We start from the raw sequence: 14,757 nt of genomic DNA, 5'->3' as shown, positions 1-14,757 counted from the left end.
CGCTCCACGCTCGAGTCAGGGAGGGCTCTAGCGTTCTTCCTCCCACCCCACCTCCTTCGGATGTAGTACACACACACACACACGAGAACGACGTTAGTCTGGCTCTCTGGAAAGAATCTGCTTGATCTATTTAACTGGCTAGTGCAACATTGCGCGGAGAGGAAGGAAGAGGAGGAATATACGCACCCACCCACCTCCTCCCCACCTTCTCTCTCCCACCCTCGCTACCACTAGCATTTATTTTTAACAAGCAAGCCCAGCAGGCGAAAGCACCGGAGGCTGCGGTGCCGATCGTGTTGCATGGCTGTTTGTGAGGCCTCCCTGGAAATGGAGGGCTAAACGCGAGATGGTGCGTTGCGCCGCGACGCCTGGTATGTAAAGCAAGCAAGCAGCCGCTGAACAGAAGCCGGGACAAGCCTGCTGTACAGGATAGATAGATAGATAGAGAGGGGGGGCCTGATCCAAAGGGGCTTCTAAAATGCTTCAGTTCATTTCTACATTCGGTTAACACCTTCCAACCCACAGCAAAAGCCAGACCATTAAAAATAATAATCAGATAGCTTATTTTAAGAAGGAGGGTTGTCTCCAGCCTAGTCCCCAACTCAGCTATAACTAAATGCCTTTGCCCCAGCTGACCATTAAAGCCTTTATCAGAGACGTATCTTCCGGTGGAGAGCTGGTGTTGTGTAGAAAGGAGTGTCAGGTTGGAAATCATCTGCTCAAATCTTAGCTCACCTAGTAGGAACTCATTACTACACATATCATGCCTTAAAAGCACATATGAAGTGCCCACTCCCAAGTATCCTGGGAATTGTAGTTTACCCTCGCAGAGCTACAATTCTCAGCAGTTTTAACAAACCACAGTTCCCTGGGTTCTTGGAGGTGCGTGCCTTAAATGTATGTTGTGTAGGCAGCCTAGGTGACCTTGGGCAAGCCAAACACAATACTAGCCTACAGAGGTGTTATTAAGGAATACTGAGGAAGTGCTTAAAGCACTCCTGATGGTTCAAAATGGCTGCGCAGGTTGCCTCTGATAAAATGCACAGAACACTTTAGGAACGAGGTCTTGCGATATAAGGTCTTTTGGGTTTCTCATCCTCCCTCCAAGGAGCGAATAGCTAAACTACTACAGTGGTGCCTAGGGTTAAGAACTTAATTCGTTCTGGAGGTCTGTTCTTAACCTGAAACTGTTCTTAACCTAAAGCACCAGTTTAGCTAATGGGGCCTCCTGCTGCCGCTGCGCCGCCGCTGCACGATTTCTGTTCTCATCCTGAAGCAAAGTTCTTAACCTGAGGTAATATTTCTGGGTTAGCGGAGTCTGTAAACTGAAGCCTATGTAACCTGAAGCGTATGTAACCCGAGGTACCACTGTATGCTGATATCACCTTCTCCTCATCAGGCAGATAACCGTATACAGAGGCGGAGGGTGCCCCGTCAAGACTAAACTGGAGAAATTAATTTTCCAAATTTACACGGGACACACCAGCCGCTAAACCAAATGTGTTTTGAAGCCGGGGGTCTTTTGACTGGCCACAACAGAAAACAGGCGTTGGCTGGCCTTGAAAATGGGCCTTGCTCTCTTCTTCATGAAGTTAGGCAAGCCACCCAAAAAAATACGCCCTGCATCATAGTGTCTGTGGGGAGCTCCCTTTTCAACCCTCCTGTTTACAGAACGCTGTAGGAAGCCTGTGGCGATTGCAACAGGGACTTTTAAATTAGAAGTGCAAACTGGCCGGATGAAGGTGGGGGGAGGAGAGAGATGTAGCGGGACTCTAAGCCCCATGCCCTGAGCCCCTAAACACCTACAGTAAAGCCAGAGATTGCTTGCTGCTCCTTCAGTATTTCTGCAGCTGCTACAGTTATTTAGAGCCAAGGGCATGCGAAGCGCTGTGGAAAACACTGAAATAAAGGGGGGGGGGAATCCCATTAGAGGGAAAAGGCTAGGCTGGGAAAGGGGGAGCGAGATGCTCCCAAAGCAAGTACTTCGAAGCAGCGCCACGTTGGACTGCCCACAGCAGGTTAGCCCTTAGATCCTAAACAGAAAGAAAAGTGAGGAAGCCATCAGATTTCCAGGAGAGAAAACTTCCACAGGCACAATCCGAGGCCCTGAAATGGACGGGGTTTGCTTCCATCTACTATCTTTAGAATCCAGGCGCTAGCTGCTCCGCCGTTTACGACTCCCTGGAAAGGCTTCCTGTGCCTGCGATCCAGGAGGCGCTTAAATTACGTCTGTGCACCGAGGCCCATTAACGTCGCAAAGGGAGCTTAACCGGCTTAAGCGCAAGGGTGTGGGAAATGCAGCCGCAGGGACTGAGGCTTGATTAGATGATCGGATTCTCACCCCCCCCACACACACCCGCTCCTTCCCATCCGTCGCTCGCTCGCTCTCCTAGGTGTATATATTTAGCTAGCAGACACCCAGAGGGGTTTAAAAAGACTCCGAGTTCCCTCCTCCCACAATCATGCAGCAAACACGTTCAAGAAGAACTGCTTGCAGGCAGCAGGGGAGCAACCGAGACTCTCATCTGCGTGGTTGATTACAGCCCTAAAACGGACGACGTGTAATTTCAGTTCTCGCTCCAGATCGTGGGCTTGATTTCCAGGGGCCCACTTATCCGAGGGAGGGAGGGAGCAAGCGAGAAGAGGGGAGAGAGGGGGGAGGGGGGGAAGAGACGCTGTAGGCTTTATTTGTCCTCGTCCCTATTAGCTATGCAGCCAATCTATCATTTCCGGCGGTGCTTCCATCTAATTACCGATGTATTTAGATGTGACGTGCAAAGAACTGTCGAGCTGCCTGCTTGGCTCTGCGCGGACTCCTCGTCGGGAAGCTTTCCAGCGAGGGCTGGAGCGCTGCGAGCCAGGGCTCCAGACAAAGAGGGAAAGAACTGAGCCGAGTCGCGGGCAAATCCAACGCAAAGCAGCTTTCCTCCGGGGTGATAAAGGGCCAGAGAACCTCATTCGGGGGCAGCCGATGTCTGTGGGAAGGGGGGGAGGGGAGCTCCGAAGGCAGGCGCGCTTATATTCCGCAGAGAAGGGCTTTGCTCTTCCCCTCCCAACCACCAGCCCTTCTCACAGAAAGGAGACCCCAATCCGAAGCGCTCACAGACAGCCAGAGCCCCCGTTTGCTTCTGTCAAGTCTAATGTGTCTCAAGGCAGCCGCAGGTAAGTTTTGCCCCGGCTCTCTCAGCTTATATATTGACCAAACACAGGTGAGGCTCGCCCAGCCCCGTCGTATGGAACAAAGTCAGTTCCTACTGGACACTCAAAAAAACAAAGCACCCACACCACCCACTCCCCATTTCTAAGAAAGGGAGAGCTGGATTCTGCTCCTACGGTTGTTCGCCTGGAGGTCTTTGGCCGGAGTGGCTCCGAATTCTCCGCTCTGGCTTTGTCCTTGTGAGCTATCCCTCCCTCCTCCTCCCTCCCCCCTCCCCAGGATGGAGAAGAGAGCGCTGAGTGGATCTCCTGCTCCAGCTCGACCCCCACCCCTTCTTCTTCCTCCACCACCACGCCTGGCTCGCCTTGTGCTTCTCTGTGCTTGCTTGGCTCTGCCCCAACAGGACACGGGGTTAAGCGCGCTCAGCGGAGTTCCCAAACGACGAAACTTCTGGGAACGGAAGAATCTGGCACTCGGCTAGAAAAGGAGGTTCCTGATGGTGGGAAACTGATCTTCACGGAGCATCTAGAGCAGCCCGAGGGATCGCGCCTCGGTCTCTCCCAACTTCCCCCTCCCCCTGGAGACAGAAGATTTCTGCAGCTGCCAGCCTCAGCCCTTCACGCGGAAAAATCTACCTCGGTTTCTGACTCCTGAAGGGTTAACACACACATCCACACGCACCGAATCTCGCGGTGACCTTTTCCTTTGCGACTCCCCCACTCTCCCTTTCAGGCTCCGGTTCTTCCGCTCGCAGGGAGCTTGGACGGCTGTCTAGACCGATCTATCACAGGCGAGCGAAACAATACCGGGGGGGGGGGGGAGAGAGAAAAGCCGCCTTCCCTTTTCTCTCCTCCTCCTCTAGCACCGCACCTCACCTTCGAGATGAAATGGGGTAATAAAGAACCATCATCCGCAGTACCAACAGCTGGTGGGTTTGCAGAGACCCCTGAAACAGCCCACCCTCATGGCTGACAAACGGGGTTTTGTCTGTCCCTGTTTAGCGCACGCTAAATGCGCGCGGCACGTTTCGTGTCCCGCAGTTGCCCTGGGCGAAGGGCCTGGGCTCCCCTCGGAGAAAGTGTGGGGAAAGAGGGGGAGAGGCGAGATTCCAAGCCTTCCAGAGAGTAGAGAACTTAATCATTGCGTCGGAAGGGCTGGTTCCCAGATTTCACTCTTCTTTGCTTGTCCAAAAACTCCTTGACTCTATCTGACCCAGCTCGAAAACGAGGCAGTTTCCGGCTTAGTAGATGGAAAGGCCGATTCTGCAAAGAGCTGGGAAATAGCTAATGGGATGTGCGACTCATTGATCCAGAGGATACTTCCTAATTAACTCCCAGTCACCAATTCAAAGATCTCGTCTACTGTGGCAAACCTTGCGGGATGGAGAGCGGGGAGGAAATTCCAAGTCCTGCTTTTTACGGTCCGCCGAAAAGCCATTAAGGTTGTCTTGTTCGCAAAAAGACAAAACCCACCAGCTGCCTCTTAAAACACCTACATAACACCCCCACAAGGCTGATAAAGAGGAAACAAACAAAAAGACAAAACCTTAATTGAGCCCAGTCCTCCTGGCCTGCTTTGCTCCAGAGCAGTCCCACTGGCCTCAATTAAGGGAGCACAAGGCAAGGGACGGGAGCTTTTATAACCACCAGGCCCTATCGCGAGGGCACCGCATCCCGCAGGCATGTCTGCCAGCACCAACATTGCCTAGACGGAACTGTGTGTGTGTGCGTAAGAGAGAAAGAGAGCGCAAAGCTGGAAGCAGCCGCCTCCAGGAGCGGGACTCCCAAGATTAACAGCATGCAAATATGGCGGGGGGGGGGGAGTGGGAGCGGATCCACTTCGGCAACGCTGAATGTAGACACCACCCCCACTCCCCGGGGACAACTTAGTTTGGCCTCGGGGCTCTGTCTCCAAGGTCCCAGGGCGATCTTGCAAGGGCGCTTCGCTTTACTCCCTTTACAATGCGGGAGGGGAGAAGTCTCGCTCTCCTTATCTCTGCTGGCAGATAGTCTTCGTGGGGCCCGTCTAAGGAGCCCTTTGGCCTAGGCCTCATGGAAAAGTTTACAAAAGCTTGACAGATCCAGCCCGCGCGACCAGAACGAGCGCAGACCGCCCTTTTGCCAAGGGAGGCGAACGCGAAGCTGCGGGGCTTCCACCGAGCAGATGGAGAGCCGAGGAGGGAATTGCTCGGGAGAATTAAATACGGAAACAAGCTCCGAGGCGATTGCCATTAAAACACCAGCACGTATTTTCCTCGCAGCTTCTGATTCAAGGGGTTTTGGGGTTTTCCGATCTACGCTTCCCTCCACTCTCTCTCCTCCACCCCCCCCACCGCTTCCTTCCACCCACATACCTCGCTTTTCTGAATCTGAGACGCAGCCGGCGAGGCAGAAACGAAAGGCGAAGGCTTCGCAAAGCTAGAGATCGCCCCCGGACTGGCTTCGCAACAAACAAGCTACGTGCCTCAGATGCCGAGCACAAGCAACCCCGGAGTTGGCTAGGGTTTTCCAGCCAACAGCCTCCGCCATCCGCTCCTGGGAGGCAAGTTCTCAACCTCCCCGGAGCCAGAAATGAAAGGTGCAAAGGACGCCCGAAATTCCTAACGGCGGCGCTGAACCTCTTCCCACCCCCACCCCAGACTAGCAACACAAAGTCTTTGAACTGGAACCACCAGCTCTAGAACATCGCCTCTCCGCCGCCCCCGAACCTTCTCGTTTATTCCCCCCCACACACAACCCGCCCAACCGACTCTGACACCCCCCTCAAAAAAGTGGCCTCGAAAACAACCGGGAAGAAAACCTCCCACAGCCTCCGCAGTCTCTTTCCAAGAGCGTTCAGAAAAGCAACAAATACGCCCCACACACGCACCGAAAACGAGAGCCTCTTTTTACCTCAATCACGTTGGCTGTCTCTTCCCGGTACTCATCTTTGAACTTCGCTGCCGGTGGGCGAAAAGGAGAGCCAAGCAGCTCTCAAAAAACGCTCCTTTCCCCTCCACCCACTCTCCCCTTCCCCCCTGGGAGCCCAGAAGTGGCGGCTGCCAGAGGTGGGGCTTTTATAGCCCTTTCCAAATCCGAAAGATAAAAGAGGAGCGAGACGCCGGGAAGCCTCTTCTCTCGATCCCCCTCTGCCCGCCACCTCCTTCCTGCTGGAGCAGACAGAGCGCGACCGGCAGCTTCCCCTTTCCTCGTCGCTCGCTCGCTCCCCCCCCCCCCACCTCGCGCCTCTCTTCACAACCCTGCAAACTTCAACAAACCCGCGCAACACACCCGCCCCTCGGAGCACTCCCCCCACCCGACGCCTCCGCGTCCCGCCTCTCCCCGGCCAAGGCGCATTCAGGCGGTGACCGCTGTTCTCGCGAACATCTCCCTCGCCTCCACGCCGCCCTCCTCCTCGGAGCCCGGATCGTTTCAGGTTGAGAGACATTCTGGCAACGATCCCAACCGAGGAGAGGCAGGCTGGGACCAACGCGCGCGCTCTCTCTCCTACGCACACACACACATATACGCGCACACACAGAGAGAGGCGCACCCCAGCCAGGTCTGGGGGCGGGGGGTGTTGAGGAAAAAGGTCGCCTCGTCGAGGTCCCCCCTCCCCACACACGGGAGAAGTGTACCAAGACTCAAGCGTACCGCATGCGATCGTCGCCCTTTTTGGTACTTGGCCGTCGCGGCGTTTCCGCAGAGAGAAAGAGAGACGAGAGAGAGAGAGAGAGAAGTTCAAAGGGGAGAGCGCTGACCTTAGCCTCGGCTCCGGAGATGCCGCCGCGGAGTCGCTCCGGCGTCGTGTCCTCTCCAAAGCGAGCCACTCTCAGTCTGGGTGGGCGAGAAAAGTTTGCCAACCTCCGAGCCCGGAGGGGGGGGAGAGACCCGGGCTGCCCCCACGTCGGACAATCCGGCCACCGGCGGACCTCGGCAGGGCAGCTGGGGCTGCGCGGGTTGGAAGAGGGGGGGGGAGCGAGACCTACGGTCACTCCGCTTGACTATCGCTTGGGCTCAGCACCCCGCCAGCAGCAGGCTCCCTCCGGCTGCCCGACGGCTCGGCTCTGGCAGCGCCATGTTGCTGGTGTGGCTGCTCCGGGCTGGGCTCGACGGCTCCTGGCGACGGCGCCTACATGCTCTTTCTTCCCTGGCGAGAGCCCCGCGTCCTGGCGGCGGCGGCGGCGTGTGCGTGTGTGTGGCTGGGCTGGCTCTGGGGATTTAATCCACCGGGAAAGCCGCTCTTCCTCACCTTGCCGCTGGGAGAGCAGGCTCCGTCTGCTGCACGCTGCCCCCCTTCGCCTCCTCCTCTTCCACCGCCTCCTCCTTCCCTTCCCCGCCCTCTCTTCTTTCCCCTCCCCTCCCCCCGGCGGGCTCAGCACTCAGGGAGCCGCCGCCAGTAGAGGCAGCGGCAGCGGCAGCACAGCCACCTCCACTCCGCTCTCCCAAGCAGCAGCAGCAGCAGCAGCAGCAGCAGCGAGGCTTCTCTTTCCCCCGCGCTCTCCCGGAGCTGCCTCTTTTCTTTCCCTTTTTTCCTTTCTCCAAGGCTTTTCGCTTTCTCTCCTTAATTGATTCCCCCTCCACTCCGGCGGCGTTTCCTGGCTGCTTTCCCCCCCCCTTCCCCTCTCTCTCCTCCTCGCTCTGCTTGCCTTGCCCTGCCCTGCCTGAGGGCGCCCTGAGGAGACTCCGCTCTCCTTTTTGACTAGGCGAGGTGGAAAAAAGGGGGGAAAGTCTCTTCCCGCCCCCTCGCCAGACTCCCTGCTCGGCTCGGCTCGCTACCCAGAAGGCCAGTGGAGAGAGAGCCGCAATTACCATAAAGCTCCTCTCCCTCCGCTTCGCCAAGCTGTCAAAGCCCCGGCAGCAGCGGCAACGGCAGCAGCAGGCGCAGCCAGACCCCCGCCAGCCAGCCCGCCCGCCCGCCCGCCCGGCTTCCTCTCCTTTTTTCGCCCGCGGCCGAAGGCTTCGCTCTCCCCCTTCCGCGACCTCCTCGCCAAGCCGAGCGAGCGCGGGCTCTTCTCTGCCTCAATATCTGCTTCTCGCAAGAGCACCTTCCCGCGTGTCGCGTGTGTGTTGTTCGTGACCCCTTTTCTCCCTTTTCTTCAGCCCTTCATTAAGAGTCTTTTCAAACAGGGGGGTGAGAGAGAAGGAGAAGCCCTCCACCTCGTAAACGGCATCCTCATAACCTTGTATGAGGCGGAAGGAGGACGGCGCTGCCTATTCATTCCCCCTCCCCTCACGCGCCTAATATATATATATATATATATATCCCCTCAGGTGTGGAAACCCGCGCTCTTCCTCCTTCCCCCCACGTTCATCTGCCTCTCTTTGCATTTCCCTGAGAACCCCAAATGGGCTGTTTCTTTGTTCCCCTCCCCCTCCCTCCCCTTCCCCCCACCCGCGCGCGTTCCATTGTCGCGCACAGCCTGCCCAAAGTGGAATGTCTTCTTCGTGTTCTCTCTCTCTCTCCCAGTCTTATCTGGCCACCACTCTCCCCCGGGGGGAAAATGCCTCTCCAGCCCTTTCTTTTCTTTCCTTTTTTTAGATAACTGTGTGGTGTCCCGCTTTCATCCCAACCTGTATTTAAAGACTCCCTCCAAACGAGCAATTTCCCTTTATCTCTCCTTTCCAGAAGCACGCAAGCCACCGTTCCCCTCCAGTGTACCCCTTGCACCCACGACTCTTCAACATCCTTCATTTTACCACCAGTCGCTGTTTTCATACTCCGACATGGGGCTTTCTTTCTCGCCCCTTTGCCCTCGAGCCTTTCTGGGTGAGGAGAACCATTCGGTTCTTAAGAAGCTACTTTCCGGAGTGCCCCCAAAACCGATTCCCTCCCCTTGGTGTCTAAACAAGGTACCGCGTGGTTCCCACCTCTGAAACTCCCAAACACGTTATTTTGTCACGGCGTGTGAATCGCTCGGGAAGGTGGGGCGAGAGGGGTCCCCCCCCCCTTCGCTGTAATTCTAGTACCGGCTGGAGATTTCTCTGCGGCCTTTTGATCTCTCGTTCGCCGGGATGGTCGTTATCTTGCGTATCTACTTACTTTGGTAGCGCTGACTCGGCAGGTCAGCTAGTAAATGTCGGGTTCAGGACGCCCATCTTGACTGATCCTCGCTTGTTCGGTTCTCCCTCGCACAGCGCGTGATTCTTTATGGCTTTCCTAGCGATTGCTGGAATTAACAGCAAGGCGCCGGCTACAAGATTTAACCCTATAGACTTCGGGAAGTGGTGGTGTGTGTTGGGGGTGCGCGCTCGCGATCGCGCGCCCTCGCTCATTCAGGGACACTTCTTTAACCAGGATGGTGTGTGCAGCATCAGGGCGGGAATCACTGGCTCCCACTGCAGTCCTCCTCTCTGCACGTTTACTTTGTAGTAAGCCTCACTGAACACAGTGGAACTTGCTTCTGAGGAAACGTGCCACAGGATTGCGCTGTAGAGGTATCGGGTCCCTACTCGCGAGAGAGCAGCTTCCACTGGTAATCCGACAGGGCTGCAACCCTAAACATGCTGGCCAGGAAAGTTTGGGGTCCCGGATTTATCTGATTCGGATTAGACGTGTCTAGGTTTTTAGCTATAAGAGGAGGGCGTGGGGGGAGGGGAGCACAAACCAGCCGGGTGGAATTGAACGGAATTTTATTGTCACTGACTACAGAGGTGATTATACCAAGCCCTCGCTCTTAATTTTCGCTCCAGCGTCCTTAAAACACTCTTATGTTGCCTGCATAAGCTGTTTATACCTAGGTAAGTATGCTAGGAGCTGCGGCATCTCGAGCGATTAGCTATTTCAACGCCGACGAGCGCGCCAGCCTGTTCATCGCGAAGTCCAGGAATCTGTGGGAAAGAAGGGGAAATGTTTAAACCCGGTCCCTAGCAACATTTGCCTTGATTAAAAAAGTTGCTTACTCAGTATGCAGTTTCCTTCTTTAATTATGCGAATCTCTTACGTTTTAATGGAAAGCAGGAGATTCTTAAAAGTAGAGTCTGCTAGAAGGATTTGGAAACCTAAACCCCAAGTTCTTATCTCATGAATAATCGCTTGATTGTTTTGATACCTATTTCTAGCCAGAAAGCTAATATTCTGTTGGATTTTATTTTTAGCTTGCATCTATACAAGAGAGAGGGAGGGGTGGAAAGCCTCCTCTTCGCTTTCAAAGCAGAAGTGAAAGATATCTACCGTTTGTAACCCGAAACGCTGGGCACACAAGCTTTTCAGCTTCTTAAAACCAGCTGATAGAAATGGCAAAAAGGCATCGCTTTCCCAAGCTGGAGGGTAAATACTCTTAAGGGGGAGGGGAGGGGAGAGTAAAGAAACAAGTTGCCAATGAAGTGTGTGCATTGCAAATGCGTCGGGAAGGTTTTCCCTCAGAGGTGCCTGGAAGTGGAATTTAAAATCCGATATGGAGGGGGGGGGGTTGCATATTGTTCCCAGTTTATGAGCTTTGCATCTGAAAACCATCCTACACGTTTTTTCAATCTCCGGCAACGAGTGCAAGGACACCTGGCCCATTACATTGTAAAGCTATTTTTTATAAAGACGTTTTAGGGCTAGACATTAAAAGTTATTAGACGGAGCACACGTGAGGTACAGACATGCAGCTGGATGGCGGTGGGGGTGGAAGGCCTCTGTTAGATACATATGCATTTCCTCCGTATCCAGAGGTAAAAAAGGGAAAACTGGGAGAAGGAAGTCCTTGTCGAAATGTCCTGCTTTTACTTTCACTTCTTTTTTTGGACAAGCAAGTGTAGATGTATGCTTGCAAAGTGGGTTGATTCTGTATTTAAAACGCTTTTAAAATCATATCCGTTTAATTTTCTGAGGAACCTTTGAATATGGTCACGACAGTACAGTATGTGCGGCGACTCTAGCCCCCCAAAAAAACATTCTGAGTCTCTGAGTGTGTATGGCCGAGCCTTCAGAAAAGGAAAGGACAAATTCCTTAAAAATAAAATAAAAAATACAGTTGAAATACTGAACCTGCCTGCCGAGCAACACAACTGAGTCGAAGTCCTCGGATTGTAAGACTGGTTTCATTAACGCCATTGTTTAACCAGTTTACGATGGACTGAGCTGCCTAGACGTTCCGCGTCTCAGGGACCCGGAACATTTGCTGGCGCAGGGTCTTTCCAAGCAAGTTCTTAGCGATCACACGGGTTGTTTTTGTTTTCAGATTTTATTTTACGCTCCTTGAGTGCCTGTCTTCCCCACCCCCACCCGGTGAGGATTCCCAGAGGTTGCAAACGCAACGTCTCCCGAGCTCCCCTGGCATTGTGTGTGGGGGGGGGGGTCGTCTCGGTCGCTAAGTCTAACCCCTGCCCCGCGTTCACCCCGCCTGTGTTTTGCTAAGCAGAATCGCCGAGGGAGCCTTCGCCGAAGGAACTGAGGCCGCAAATCGCCAGGCCTCTTTCCCTCCCTTCCTCCCTCGCCTCCTCGGAGAGCTGACCCTCGGGTCAGGCCGTTGTGCGTTGCGCGGGGGGGGGGGGGGAGAGAAGAGGAGCACTGGAGAGCGAGCGGAGCCAGCGAGCCGTAGACGCTGGCGCTCCTCGGGACCGAAAGCGTCGGAGAGGGAAATCCACGCCAAAAAAACAGCCGCTGCGGGCACGCCGAGCGTTTAAAGACCTCCTGAAGGCAGCGCTGCTGTGGAGGACGGGCCAGAAGCGCCTCTCTGCGGAGCTGGGAGGCGAGGGGAACCGCGTAGCTGCAGCCTTTCGCCTCGCTCTGGCTGTTTGGCGCGACAATGGATTCACACGGCACCGGCCCTTCTTTTCTGAACTCCACGTGGCTCCCCGCTGGCCCCTTTTCCAGGCAGCGCTGCATCCCGAAGCAGCAGGCCAGTCTCTTGGCAAGGCACGTAATCAATCACCGGAGCCGCGCCGCGCTGGAGGCCCCGGGCCTGATCAACCTCGGCCCGTGACTCAGTCCTTTTCTCCTTCCTAAGGGTGTCGCCAGGATTAAATTCATTAGCGGTCTGCTCGGCTACGGCGGCGCACAGCGCCGAGGAAAAAGCCTATAAATAACCCGGCGCTCTCCCGAGCTCTGAATGGCCCTGCTTGAGTGTGCGTTAAATCAAGCCGTTGCCGCCGCTTCCTGGGAGCCTGCTTTAATGGGAGTGTAGAAATCTGAATAACAAAACAAGGCCACCTTGGCTTGGCCTTAGACAGAGGCTCTGACCACTCTTGCACGCCTGATTTCACCATCAGGAAAACAAAAGACATTGAAATTAAGATTTTCCCCCTCCCCCCACTTAAAACACACACACACACACACACACACCTGGCGCGGCAGCAGAGGGGGGCCGGGGCTGGAAGTCCGTGCTGTTTTTCTGGGCCAATGGGTGGCGCAGCAATGCGTGGCTTTCTGCTGGCCCCAAAGTGATCGAAATGTGTGCTCGCAGGCGAAAAACCTCTCCGGCTGCCGCTGCCAAGTTTCTAACAGGGATTGTGTTCCGTCCTGGAAAGTCACACACTTGGGCTGCAATCCTAAACAAACGGACTGGGGAGCAAGTTCCACTGAAATCAATGGGGCTTACTTCTGCGTAAACTTAAGTAGGCGTGGGGGGACGACCATGTTTTCAACTCTCAGCGGTTGCAGTTGGAGTGGAAACGTCGGCCGGCGTTGGCCCTGGCGCACACAGAGCGCCGGTGCGCGCTCGGCAGACAGGAAAGAACATGTTTCAGATTTTGTGAGGCATGTGACACAGATGCAGCGCACCGGCAACTGAGAGAGAAGCCACAAGGCCTCGACTTCTAACCCTGAAACGTTAAAAAAAGAAGCAGCTATGAAAGGCAGACGAGTCACAGATAAAGTTCTGCCTCCTCTAGCTTAGTATGCATGTAAAACACTCTCAACCCTAAAAGTATACGTATACAATTGCCAGTATTCTTTTTATTCTTCTTCTTTTATGAGGCCTAAACAAGAGCCAGATCCATTCATTCAAGCTAACGTCTTCTCTCTGGTTCAGCACCACAACCCGATAGACTGGAGCGAACCAAGGCTCCAACCTTGGATAGCTGAGGAACAACTGTTTTACTCTGCTAGCCGTCACAATTATAATACTTCCTTTTATCCGGATACAAGGAGTCGGAGAGGGAGGGGGGAGGAGGAGGAGGAGCAGGGGAGGGGTGTGCGGCGACGGGGCCGCACACCCCATGTACAGATCTATGGGTCTGTTGCTTGCTTTTTGCGCCTGTGGTGGACGGACCCTGTTCCGCAGGTTGTTGTGAGGTTGTCCCACAATCCACTCGAGCTTCCTAGGGAGAAAGCAGCCATTCTGTCTGCAGGAGACAGAAGCAACCTCATAATGGGTGAAAGTGTCAATGAACAAAGGGTTCCAGAGTGTGTGGGAGGGGAGTATTCCTGTTTCACCTACATTTTCCAGTCTCCTCCAGGCCTACTTCTCACAAACAGCAGATTGTGTCGCTGGCAATCATTTGTCTTGATTTCAGACAGTACCTGAGGGCTCGTTTGATGGAATGCTTCGAGACACCATCACCCTGCTAACAATAATTTTTAAAAACCCACCTATTTCTATACCATGTATTTAAAGTACATAGCTTCCCCCACGGGGACGCGCGTGGCGCTGTGGGAGGGGACGCGGGTGGCGCTATGGGTAAAACCTCAGCGCCTAGGACTTGCCGATCGCATGGTCGGCGGTTCGAATCCCCGCGGCGGGGTGCGCTCCCGTCGTTCGGTCCCAGCGCCTGCCAACCTAGCAGTTCGAAAGCACCCCCGGTGCAAGTAGATAAATAGGGACCGCTTACCAGCGGGAAGGTAAACGGCGTTCCGTGTGCTGCGCTGGCTCGCCAGATGCAGCTTGTCACGCTGGCCACGTGACCCGGAAGTGTCTGCGGACAGCGCTGGCTCCCGGCCTATAGAGTGAGATGAGCGCACAACCCTAGAGTCTGTCAAGAGTGGCCCTACGGGCAGGGGTACCTTTACCTAGCTTCCCCCACATAGTCTTGGGAACTGTAGTTTACCCCGACAGACTGCAGTTCCCATGAATCTCTGTGGAGAACCATGCACTTTAAATGTGCTTTAAATGTATTGTGTATAGAGCCGCTGCAGGGTAGCACGTTAAGGAGAAGGCTACACAGAACCTCTGTCCCTGACATCTGGTTGCGCTGTATCGGATTGTTTTTATTTTCAAGGAGAGGGCATTCAGTCAAGCTGGGTACCAGACCTGCAGTGCTTAGTGGGGCAATTCAGGTGTCGGTTTAGCACCTCATCTGCCATTTGTAAGAAAATGACTTCAAGCATATTAACAATTGGGTATTTTTGTTGTTGAAATCGGAATATAGGGGTTTCTGTGGACATGACCATAAACCTGCATTGGAAACAGTGGAGTGAAACCGCCCCTTTAGCCCTATTGGAGACAGAAATTGGTCGTGCCAGGAGGCCAAAGCAAAGGAGAGAGCCATTTCCAAACAGCTCATCCTCATCCTTCCCTCCGATAAAGTGGCTCTCCCACAAAGGTGCAGTATCGGATGCTTCGAGGCATATATTTTATTGAAAGAGCAGAGCCTTTCAACTACACGGGATTTTTCTTCAGGCAGATCTACCTGAGGAAGATTTCCTTGCATTGCAGAAACTGGTTCTCCGCCTCAGGCAATGCAGCCCATCCTGCC

At 54.4% G+C, this 14,757-nt stretch overlaps 1 protein-coding gene and 1 long non-coding RNA gene across 9 annotated transcripts in view; both read right to left on the bottom strand.

Moving 5' to 3' along the window:
* BCOR (BCL6 corepressor) overlaps positions 1-9,252 on the bottom strand; it is an 86,592-nt gene extending 77,340 nt beyond the window's left edge. For 2 of the 6 annotated variants that reach the window (XM_081004356.1, XM_081004362.1), the window contains exon 1: positions 6,897-7,428. The gene's annotated coding sequence lies outside the window, so the exon portion shown is untranslated. Of the gene's footprint in view, positions 1-6,048; positions 6,309-6,896; positions 7,430-9,178 lie in introns of those variants that run through there. The other 4 variants (XM_081004359.1, XM_081004361.1, XM_081004363.1 and 1 more) reach the window with 4 other exon arrangements.
* Positions 9,253-9,751: 499 nt separating this feature from the next.
* The window catches only part of LOC308476648, a 78,867-nt gene continuing 73,861 nt past the window's right edge, over positions 9,752-14,757 (bottom strand). For all 3 annotated transcript variants that reach the window (XR_013986026.1, XR_013986027.1, XR_013986028.1), the window contains exons 2-3: positions 12,407-12,885; positions 9,752-9,966 (exon numbers count right to left, since the gene is read on the bottom strand). This is a non-coding gene — a long non-coding RNA (uncharacterized lncRNA). The remainder of the gene's footprint in view (positions 9,967-12,406; positions 12,886-14,757) is intronic.

The sequence above is a fragment of the Podarcis pityusensis genome (genome assembly GCF_964106645.2).
Source record: "Podarcis pityusensis genome assembly, chromosome: 4".
In the NCBI taxonomy this organism is placed as follows: Eukaryota; Metazoa; Chordata; class Lepidosauria; order Squamata; family Lacertidae; genus Podarcis; species Podarcis pityusensis.
Note: the sequence above shows the minus strand (reverse complement) of the source record. Positions and strands in the feature narration are given on the sequence as shown.